Below are 11212 nucleotides of genomic sequence, written 5' to 3'. Positions count from 1 at the left end.
TGTGCGACAAAGCCTCATGTGCACGTTAAGGGCCATGCAATAGGGCTTGCACACATGGAATGGGTTGCGACTAAGCTTGGATTGGTGATATGGATGCCATGCAGCTAGGCAAACGAGGTTAGCACATGATATGTCAACCCTACGGGCCAGTGTATGCACGTGCAGCCTACCCACCCCCCAACCATGCGCCTACCTATGCTTTGGTGTCAAAATGGACAATTGTGTTTTATGTTTTGGAACTTTTGTACAAAGTCTGGAATTTTTAAGGATGAAGATGATTACTTAGGGATTTAATTCCCTAATTATAGGTAAAAAAGAGTAAGATTAAGTCATTAAAGCCTAAGGATTTAAGCATGCTTTGAGTTATCTAAATATGGTTTCTTTAATAATTTTAATCAAGTTCTTACAAAGCATGAATTCTAGCTGAGTTTGAGTTTAAATATAAGAGAATTTCAAAGCAAGTTAAACATGAGTTTCAAACTAAGTTTTCAAGTATTTAAGCATGAGTTATGATTTAGCAAAACATATTTAGAGTTCATGTTGCTAATAAGCGAGAAATTTATTCAATAATGTCTTTATAAGCTTTAAAAGAGTTTGAACTTGAGTGAAGCATAAGTTCAAAATAATTAGGAGTTTTAAACAAAGTATGTTTTAAACAAGGTATGTTCTAAGCAAGTATGAGATTAGTTAAGTTTTCAAGTATCAGATTAAGAAAGATGTTTGATTAAGTGTTTTTTCAGTTAAAGTTTAAACAAAAGTTTAAGCAAAGCTTTGAGTAGCAATCATAATTCTAAGTAATTAAACAAAGTTTAAGTTTGAGTAAGCAAGCGTAAGTAAAGAATAAAGCATGCTTAAAAACAGATTTCTTTTGGTATGTTGTTTAGAGGCTTAGAAGATTAATAAGCATGATTTGAACCATTTAAATAAAGTTTTAAGTTTAGAAGGTCAGTATGTGTCGTAAGAAAGTCGACATATGCTAGCTTCACACCTCTTCTTGTGGCTAGAGGAGTTGCTAGGGAAAAGGTGTGAAATTAGTACTATATCGAATGTATCGAGTGTATCAAGTATGTGTTAGTGATGTATGATGCATATTAAGTGTATATTAGATGTATCACGTGGGTTGGGCTTGTTTTTTCTTTCTTTTTTTTTTTTGTCATTTTTGCAAAAGTACATATGTTTATGCTATAAGCTTAATTGTTGAAACTTATTTTGTAAGACAAGCAAAGGCTTTGAGAAAATAGGGAAATTGCTATCTTTTACCTAAAAAAGTTTTTTACATTCAAAAGTAACCATATTTTCAAAATATACTATTTTACCTCTTTTCAAACTTTTTTGACCTTAAATAAAGGGACCCACAATATAAGAGGACAAGTTTGCTCTCAAGAGATTCAAACTCCAACAGCGCTCCATCTTCTCGATAAGTTACAGTTCCCTCTTATTTTTGTCGTTAAGTTAGTGTTTTCCACCATTGCAGATCATCTTTTCTCTCAAGGACTCACCTTTATATGTAAAAAAGACTCACCAATCTCTATTGGATCTTCGTTTGTGTTCATCAGACTTCGTTAGCTTCGATTTGCATTTAACTTTGATTCGATTTTGACAAAGGTACAAAGGTACAATTGCACAAGTACCTTTCTAAATTCTTTCCTTGTCAACAACAATGAATTCTATTATTTATAGGGGGTGTCTATGTGATTTATGGTAGGAATGTAGTGAAAAACCCATAGCCCTTTTAGCAATGATACTATTTTACTGATTTCGTACACTTCCATTGTTTAACTTGAGAAAATTTTAAATAACCTATAAAATGTGTCTTCAAGAAAATAAAGGAAGGAATTTTGGCACGCACTGCCCTACAATGTGTCCTAACATAACGTTGTGAGACGCGAATGTGACTTGAGCAACCATACACCATTGAGCGAAATGCCAGAATGCCTAACTATGAACTTTGAATCTTAGACCTAATGCTTACCTTGAACTTAAAATCTTAAGCTACTATGTAATAAGAACCATAACGCGTAATAACAAAACATAACGTGTAATAACAAAAGCAAACTTCTTTTATTGCTTAATAATATATGTTCAATACATAAGACAAGCTTTCTTATAAACAATAACTAAAACCAAGACTTCAAGCCTCCAACGCCTAGTGCTACATTCTCAAAATCCAAAAATTTGAACACCTGGCCTAATGCCTTAACGCATAGCTGTCGCCTTACCCTTCTTAACTTAGGCTGAAAGTCTTAATACCTAGGGAAGGAAAATTTAAAACGTAAGTCAAATACTTGATGACTGATATTTTAGAAATCCTTTTTGGGCATACAATTATGTAAGTTCATTTTCCATAAACATGTTCCATAATGCGTCATTCAAAATATAAAATACACATTAGCCTTTTCTTATTCCTTTCATCAAGAACATGAATCATTCCCACGTATAGACTACTATGATGCCCGTATCATCATCAACATCCCTTGGAGAATTTTTTGGTTTATTTTCGTTGCTTAGGCTGTTAACTCAAATACACTCCTTTCAACGCATTGGTCAATCTCTTGCTGTGATGTGGTTCGTACAACTCATAGTTTTCTTGACTTATTATGTGCAAATAATAGCTAGCTTATGATAAGAATAAAGCTAATAGTTTCCTCTCATACATGAAATTCATACAATCATCATAACATGAAAACTTTAACTTAGAAACATAACTTAGAAACTTTCTTTCAAACATTCATGCTCTCTCAAGTAATCATACGTTAAACAATCCATATCAAAACAAAATTTAGAAAGAATACTTCAAAACTTCGTTCATCCTTTTAGAAAAGTCACTCATAAAAACTAGGTTTCCTTCTTTTAAACACCCAATTTTCCATAAATCCTTGCCTTCTTGCTTAGTGATTCCTCAATAAGCCGACTTAAGTAATTCTCTTAGCAATTTGAAAATATTTCTTTCTTCAGACCCTTAAGTCTTATTTATACTAATCTTAAGTCAGATTAGTCACTCTTAAACTTCTCTTAACTTGCTAGCTCCTACTTTGTACTTTAGACATGTAGGTTTAATATCTTACCTAACCATACTTAACTTAATCCCAACATGTTATTGTTGACTAATCAATATTAGAAAAATTCTTCAAATTTTCACAATGCCTTTTGCCTGCCTTTCTCGTGTTGCTACACCAAAACGCCTATCTTCGTTGAGTTACTAAGCTGAATGCATACTTCCTTTATTGCATCACCTAGCTTTAACATAATCTAACCTTCAAAACGCCTGCTACTTCAAAATGTCTTCTTCCCATTTATGTATTTTGTAATGTATTGTATGAATGTTCTTATTTTTATGGCCAAGAGGCCTACATTATCAATTCAATTCATGTTTATCCACTGTCTTTCTCTCATTTCTTTGCTATTCATCTTGTCGAAGTATTTTAAGTCGTTTAAGTGTATGTTATGTGCTTGATAAGGATGCTTTAATCAAAAGACTCATGGTGTTTAGCCTAAGCTTAACTCAACCACCTGATTAGCGCCTAGGTATATATAATTGAACTTATCTTGACCATTTGTGTCCCAAAGAAGAACAAGTGTGGTGCTTAGGCGCTGAGAGTTTGCTACCTTAAATATAAGATGGTTAAATGATCTATATTGCATCAAGAGTATCTCGCATGTCTTAGGTCGCTTTGAATGCAAAGACCTTCCTTCATCTTTCTTAATGAAGGTTAGTTCACAGCCCATGATCATCAATTCCATTCCCTTCTACAAAATCCTCACTGTAAATAATTAGATTAGTAGAGTTTTATTTTTATACTGCCCAGAATCAAAAGTAGGCTTTATAACTAAATTTGATAGAAATTCCATGCGCTCAATCCTGACTTACCTATGAAACCTCTCGCTTCGCTTACACTATTTGGATAAGTGTGAGAAAAAATTGTACTCAACATAAAATTAGAAGAAATATCAACACATGGTGATGAAATGTAACTTTTAGAGCATAGTCCTTACCTAAAGATAAAGTTAGCACTTTTTATCACACAACTTAGTCTACTAACATTGCAAGTTGCAGAAATAGATCCTTAAATGATGAATCAACGAAGTATAATTAAACGGATGAGAGGAGTGAAATAATTACAAGTTTCTAGTGCTGTTGTAGGGGAATTTTTTTTAACAAATTAGATACACTCATTTAATTTGATTTCAGGTAAACACTCAATTTGTGCTGAATCGTGCGTGTACCCGAAGAACACGAGTACATGAAAAACCTGAAAGGAGGGGAGAAGTCTGCAAGCATAGACGTGACTCAGAAATTGGTTGCATCCTTAGGCGAAGAACATGAGGAACCTGAATGCATGCTATTAGAGTAATACATAGAAAGTCCCTCAAACGCCTGGAGCAAAGAATTTTGCATCCTTTTATATGGAGGATGCCCATTAAGGGGTCATGAACAATGTCTGTGTAATAGATACAAAGAGACACTTGGTCATCATTGGCTATATAAGGAGTGGACCAAATGATCATCTACAGCCAAGAGAATCACGTCAAACTTCCTGTGGAGAACATTATGAAGAATGGCGCATGAGCAAAGAGTCAAATCACGTAAGGTTGTAGACTTCAAGTGTTCATAAAGCATCCTGAGAGAAATGACACGTTTAGGATGGTTGTTCAAGGCATTATCTGACAAAGCCCTAGACATCCATTTTTGGAAATATGAATGCAAGGATGCTTTCCATGTATCATGATCTCTAATTATTTTACAAATCCCATCATTCTTGTGTTTATTGCTTTCTTTTATTGCTTTCTTTTAATCATGTTTTTTATTGCTTTCTTTATTGCTTTTTAGTTTAGACATTTTTTACAAGTTTGGGAAATGACTTTACGCTTCTTTAAGCACAAGTTAGGAAAAAAGAAAATAGGGTTCACGCGATCAGACTAGGCGAGATAGGAATTATTGACGTAGCGCGTTATAAGTCATCTTGCAAAGCTTATCGGGTAGAAAAGCCCATTTGAGGGTCTCTAAGGAATTCAAAATGTTTAAATTTAAATTTCTAAAAGAGAGAAATGATGAGTAGCATCGAAAGTCTAACCGATGGTGTCAGACATCCCATCACGATTAAAACACACTTATTCTGACCCGAGCAGGGTAACCATCATTTTAACTGTAGTCATGTCATATATAAACCCTTCGAAAACTCTCATTTTTTTTACCGAGCTTGCTAGCTGTAAGAAACTCTAAGCTTTTATCTTCTAGGAGAAACCTTTCATGTGAGTTTTAAACATAAAATCTTCTACGTTCTTCATACATTTCTCAATTTCTCCCTCTTTCAAATGGTTGTACGAAAATCAACACTATGAAAAAGTATTTTATCTCAAAATCCACTCAATCATAAGAACAAACTGATCAAGTATGTTTTGATGGATCTGTATCAGAATGGGCTCAACTAAGTCACAATCATACATCTGAAGTATCTGGAGGAATGTTTGGGGATTCTATTGACTTCAACCGCATTTTGACGAGGGGAGGAGAAAGTGAAGGGCATGGTAATACATCCAAGTGGCCTCTGTTCAAAGGGATAAATTTAAGTGATAAAGACTTGGATGATGAGGATTTGTTCGTGATGATGAAAATGGTGTAAGGCCTAGTTCCAAAAGGGGAGTCCTATTAAAGAAGAACTTGATAAAAGAATTATGGTTGTTAAGTTTGAGGCATTTTGTATAAAAAGGTTGCATTTTAAGGAAAGATAATGCAAGGTGAAAGTTTACGGTAGTGAAGTAGGCGTTCTGTTTAAAATAGAAGTTAAACGCTTTGTAAGGTAATGGGAAGAAATGTCAGGAAAAAGGATTTGAAGTTTGCAGTATGTTGTGCAAAGAAGAAGGTGAGGAAAAAGTTTTGCTTCCTGAGATGATAAGGTTAGTATCTCAAGGGAATGTCTAATCTCAAATTGACAGTTAACAACACGTTGAGTTTAGATTGGTTTCATGGCACGACAAGTAGTAAGATGACAAGTGTTAAGTTATAAGTTGGAACTGGCGAGCAAAGAGAATTTTGGTTGTGTTTGTCAAACAAAAGGAGTTGTATAAATAGGACCAAAGGGATAAAAGAAAGAATGGTTTTCTTGAGAAGAAAGAGTGGCTGTTTTGATAAGGAGTGGTTTTTTTGAGAAGTTGCTGAGGAAGAGCTAAGAGTGAGCTGTGTTTGCCAAAGAAACTAGGATAGAAGAGGAAGTGAGCTAGATGCTCTAGAAAGGAGAAAGACGAGTATTTCGTGAATGTTTTTTTTTTGTAAACTAAGTGTTCTTTTGTAAATGCAAAGAACTATTTTTTGAATGGTTTTCTTAAAGAAATATATTTGAAAACATTCCTTCTGAGTCTGTGCTATGCATACCGGTCATGTATATCTATGTATTGTTGTGTTGTTGTTGATGTTTGAAAAAAAAGAAATCTATTGATTTCTATGTGATGATTGTGGTGCTTGTATGCGAGTAAACCATTAGTCTTATTCCTATCAAGTGAGAAACTATTATGTGGTGTGCACATAATGAGTAAAGACATTGTGTGGATGACCTATGCAACGAGAAATAATTTAGGAAAATTTTCAGATGTTGTGGATGGAGTGAACATCATAGTAGTCTAAAAGTAGGATGCTAGCAAGAGTGAATTCCAGTAGCCTTGGCATAGGAAATGATTCATGTTCTTCGTGGAAAGGAATAAGTAGCTAATATGTGATTTATAGAATAAGACGATGTGAGCCTGTATTTGCGAAATGAAAATAAGTTTATGTGATTGTACTGTGTTCCCTAAAAAGGTATTTCTAAAAGCTTCACTCACTAAGTATTTGACTTATGCATTAAGTTTTCACTTCTCAATGTGTTCAGGTGTTGAGGCCAAGTAAGAAGGGTAAGATAAGTTGCTATGCGTGGAAGCTAAGCGAGCAAGTGGTGTTCATTTTGTATTTCCTTGTAGCAAAGGAAGGATTATACTCCTAAACACCTTGAACGTCGAGAACTGCATCTGAGTTTTGTGAAGGATAGGGTAGATGTTCAAGAATTAAGATTTACCTCTGTACTAAGTCAAATAGAAGTGTAAATGTAAAGCATTGGTTTAATTAATAAAAGATGTGTATATTTATTTCTACTGCTTTTTTCTATATTTATGGTGAAAGAAAAGTGAAGTGAGTTTCCTAAGTTGATTACTTAAGTTATTTATTTTTGTTGCGTTAAGTTGAGAAGGTCTCTGAAGTTCAAAGTTGAGCTCTGCATTGAGATTAGTAGAGAAGTTGTTCTACTTACTAGGCATTCGACATTTGTCACACGGTGTGATAGGTCTTGAGTGTCTAGGTGGCACACCTCCATCTGGTCTCATGAAGCGACTTTTGGGGTAGGGCGAAACAAATTGTTAAGACGCGAAAGAAAGAGAGAGATGAACAAAAAAAGAATGAAAGAAAAGAGAAAAGAAAAAAGAAAGGAAAGCAAGAGAAGAGGAAGAAGAATGGGAACGTCCTAAGAAACGCGACGAAAACAATAGGGCAAAATAGAGAGGAGTTGAAGAAACAAAGTGAGAAAGAAAAAGAAAAATCTGCCTCTCTTATTGGTGCAACAAAGTTTGAGAGCATCATGGGGAAGATCCAAGAAAAAGAAAAAAGGTTGCTTCTAACCTTCTTTGCATCAAAATCAAGGTACATGGAGTCAAGGCTCTTATGGAGGAGAAAAAGGAAGTAAAGTTGAGGGAGCGAAAAGGGCTTCTCAACAAGATTGAGAACTCCTCTCTTTAAAGAAGGGCAAGGCAAGGAAGACTCCCAGTGAGGAGTTGGTTGAAGAGTTTGAGAGGAAGTTGGACAACTTAAGCCCTCTGGAGGATGAAGTGGTGAAGTCTTCAAAGAAAAAGAAGAAGGTGACAATAAAGAAGAGTGTTTTGAAGGAACAATTCGTCAAGAGGCGAGAAGAAAAAGAAAAGAAGAAAGGTCCTTTGAGTGAAGTAACTTTAGAGGAAGAAGAGGACTTAAAAGGTGAAAAGAACGAGCCCTTCTGCGGCAGTACAATAAGCAAATACTTTAAAATTGAGAATGATCTCTTCCCTTTCTGAGGCATTCTACCAACCTTTTTGGGAGTATCCATCTGCGCGTTCAAGTGGCAGAAGTTCTTTGAAGGGGTAAGGGAAATATGGGCAGACGTAGTCAACCTCTTCTAAAAATATTTTATTCATGAAGAGGATAACTACGCAGTGGTAAAACAAGAAAGAGTCTACTTTCGACTAGAAGAAATAAATGTTCTCAATGGATTGGATGATAACGCGATGGGGCAAGTCATTTTTAAGAACCCCATGCGGGAGGACATGAGGGACGTATTGAAGACCATAGCATGGTTGGCCACAACGTGGGATATAACACCAACCGAAAAATATCAACTCTTCTTGCATAATCTAACCACATAATAACTTGTAGAAATACAAGTTATTATAGCCTTTTAGATAGAATAATAAGACCGAAATACATAAGAAATGTGTCAAAATGCATAACTTATGTTGTAAATTCATAAATATTTTGAAAATATACTTTACATAAGCTTTCATGCTTGTTTCACCATGTTTTTAATGTCTTAACATTGGATTATGAATAAAAGAAGAAGCTAGCAAATCGCAAAGGACTCGCCTGAAGACTACACGAGAAGACCTTATCAGTAGGTGAGAAAAGGTTTGCTAGAAGACAAAAGTGGTAGTTGAAGTTGATGTGACTTGACCAGAAGTAGCTTTCGACGCTGACATGTTCTGAAGATTAGATTTCTTGCCTAAATGTTCCTATATAAAGGACTCCATCTCCATTAAGAAAAAAAGGTTTGAATTGAACAGAGGTCTAAATGGACCAGAGGCTTGATAGTCCAAGAGGTTGGCTGTGTGAAGAGCCAAATGTCTGAACTGGCCAGACCTTAAAGAGTGGTGGAAAGGCTGGTAGTCTTTCCATCGTTTGTAAAGCTTTTCTTCAACTTCTTCGGTCAGTCTAAGAGTGAAAGCTTGAGGTTTGAGTGAAGAAGATCACATCCCCCATCTCTCTTAACTTGTAATGTCATTTTTATTTTTTCCATTCTTTGTATTTCATTGTAATGAATTTGATCATATTGTACAATGGCCCAAGGCCTATATTCTTTAATACATTGCATATTTATACCATTTTCAATCCTTCGTCTCTTTACTGTTCAACTATGTTTATGTTATTTATAGTTTAAGTCCTATGATAAGTTCTTGATAAGAATGTTAACTTATAACTCTTATCACGTTAGTTGAGCTATATTTATCACTTGGACAATGTTTATCGCCAACTATCCGAGAGTGCAGGTAGCAAGGATATGGCTAATGTGCGCAAGGAGAAGTTTGGAGACAAACTTCACCTTGGCAAGATAACTTCCATCGTTTGTGTCTCGAAAATAAAACAAGTGTAGGTATATGGCGGTGAGTGGTTGTCAACCTTAAAAGAGAAGCTCTATAAGTCTTGTAAGTGAAAAGAGATATGATTGGAGAAGGGACGATGCAAAAAGAATTATGTAAGCCGAAGTGTTATTGCGTTAAAGAAAGCAATGTGATAAGACTTAGTTGGCGAACAAGAAGCACGCGACAAAAGCTAAAGGTTAGACGAAGAATGTGGTGATGGGAAGAAATGCTTACAAAGAAGTGTGGTCGCGATAAGGTAGACATACTGTTGAAAAGATGGACACTGAATAGATGATTGGACAACTTACTGAGGCAAAGTTAATGTTCTGTGAACCTTTCCAAGAAGGAAGTTAGAGGATGAGAAGTTTGGCTTTCCAAAGAGATAAAGTTGGCGTCTCAAGGAAAGTGTCTATTCGTAACTGACGTTGGACTTACATGATGAGTTCGAGTTGGCTTTATAATGCGGCAAAGTGAAAGGGTGACACGTGTAAAGCGTGGAAATGAACTATGGATGTGGAAGGTCACTATAAATAAGATCAAAGGCCAAAAGAAAAAGGGGCATAAGATGCTACCATTCTATAACTCATCGAAAAGGAAATTTTGAGGGTTGAACGTCTGAGAATAAGCTAAAAGTAAAGAGAAAAAGTGGAGTCTCAAGTGTTTATGAGTGATCCTTCTAAATGAATGTTTGCAGTGAATGGTTCTTATAAACGAATGATTGTTTTGAAACGATTCTTTCAAATAAATGACTGTTTGCAAATGATTCTTATAAACTATATCTCAGTAAATGGTTTTTGTATGAAAAATGAATATCTTTATAGATGATTTTCATGTATATGCCAATGTTATATTATGTTCCTTACATTCGTAAAAAGTATCTTCCGAGTATTTTGTTGTTATATCTCTTCGTAGTCTTGCGATCTGAGTGGTATTGTGATGACGTTCCATTATGTGTTGTGAGGCTAATATTTGTTATGATGATAATAGTGTATTGTATGGTGATGAGATCAATTGCGAGATGTGGGTGGATATCCCAAGAAACTTGTAAGACGCTGGTTGAGATGTGTCTCAGGTCTAGGCGAGGGGAGAATCCTAGGCCTTTATGGCGAGAAAACGATTTGTGAAATGACAAGGGTATCCTAAAAAACTCATAAGACATTGGTTGAGTTGTGTCCCTGGCTAGGCGAGGGGAGAATCCCAGACCAATGAGAAGGGTCGTGTAGACTTGTGCGGCGTACGAGCCATGTTATCCTATGTCGCATTTTAAGAGTTGATTGGTAAGTGCATCGCTCCTTTGCACTCAAAGCTCAGTTCAGAAGGAAGGCAAGCGCTAGACCTAGGTTAATGAGGCCAAAAGTGGAAAGCAAAAGAGTCGAAGAGCTGAACTAGGGAAAGAAAGCCCTGAAGCTTGTCCTTGAGATGGATTGTTGCGCGACCAAGGAGGATGAGAAGAGACCCTTACACCTTTAAGTACCCCGTCTCAAGAAGCAGCGTTAGATAGGGGAGGAAGAAAAGTGGGTCAAGGTTTAGTCTTAGTTTTATGTTCCACGAGAAAACAGGAATGTAAATTATAACACATAGCCTTGTAAAGGTGTTAAGTTAATAAAGAGAAGAAGTCATGTATTCCATTGTTTTATTATTATCTCTTGAGTTTTTCGTCTAGGAGTTAAAGTTTAGTTGTCTTATGTAACCGTATCAAGCGACGAAGCAAAGTTCAAAAGTTATAAATTCCACCGAAATAAGAAAGTGTAAGTTCGAGGTAAAGGCTTCGTGAAAGGACAAATTGAGTAAGATGTTTTGCTTACTA

The sequence above is a fragment of the Cucumis melo genome, chromosome 2, assembly GCF_025177605.1.
Source record: "Cucumis melo cultivar AY chromosome 2, USDA_Cmelo_AY_1.0, whole genome shotgun sequence".
Classification (NCBI taxonomy): Eukaryota; Viridiplantae; Streptophyta; class Magnoliopsida; order Cucurbitales; family Cucurbitaceae; genus Cucumis; species Cucumis melo.
This window is presented reverse-complemented; position numbering follows the sequence as displayed.